Genomic DNA, 447 nt, shown 5'->3' with positions numbered 1-447 from the left:
TCAACCGCAGGATTCAGGCCCGCCGTCGTGAGAGAGGGCGCCAGGGTCCATCCACCAGCACACGGAGCGTCCCAACTGCCCTTCTGTCCTCTCCTGCCACACCATCTAGCCAGCTGGTCCAGTCTGAACCGATGGAGATCGGCCGCGCCTCCCTAACCCCTGCAGAGCGCCAGCGACGCCTCACCTCAAACTTGTGCCTGTACTGTGGTGGGGATGGTCATTGAGTCGCCACCTGTCCAGCAAAAGCCGGAGCTCACCGGATGTAGGAGGAATCCGGATGAGCTCAATGAACATTCCACCCTCCATCAGTCGCAAACCCCTCATCCAAGTCTGTCTTCACCTGTCTGATTCTACCCACACTCTGGCAGTTCTGGTGGACTCTGGCGCAGAAGCAAACATTATTGACACGGGACTTGCTCGTCAGCTGGGCTTGGAAAACCATCGCTT

Source organism: Etheostoma cragini, chromosome 11, assembly GCF_013103735.1.
Source record: "Etheostoma cragini isolate CJK2018 chromosome 11, CSU_Ecrag_1.0, whole genome shotgun sequence".
Lineage (NCBI taxonomy): Eukaryota > Metazoa > Chordata > Actinopteri > Perciformes > Percidae > Etheostoma > Etheostoma cragini.
The sequence above is the reverse complement of the archived record's forward strand: the minus strand, read 5'-3'. Positions refer to the sequence as shown.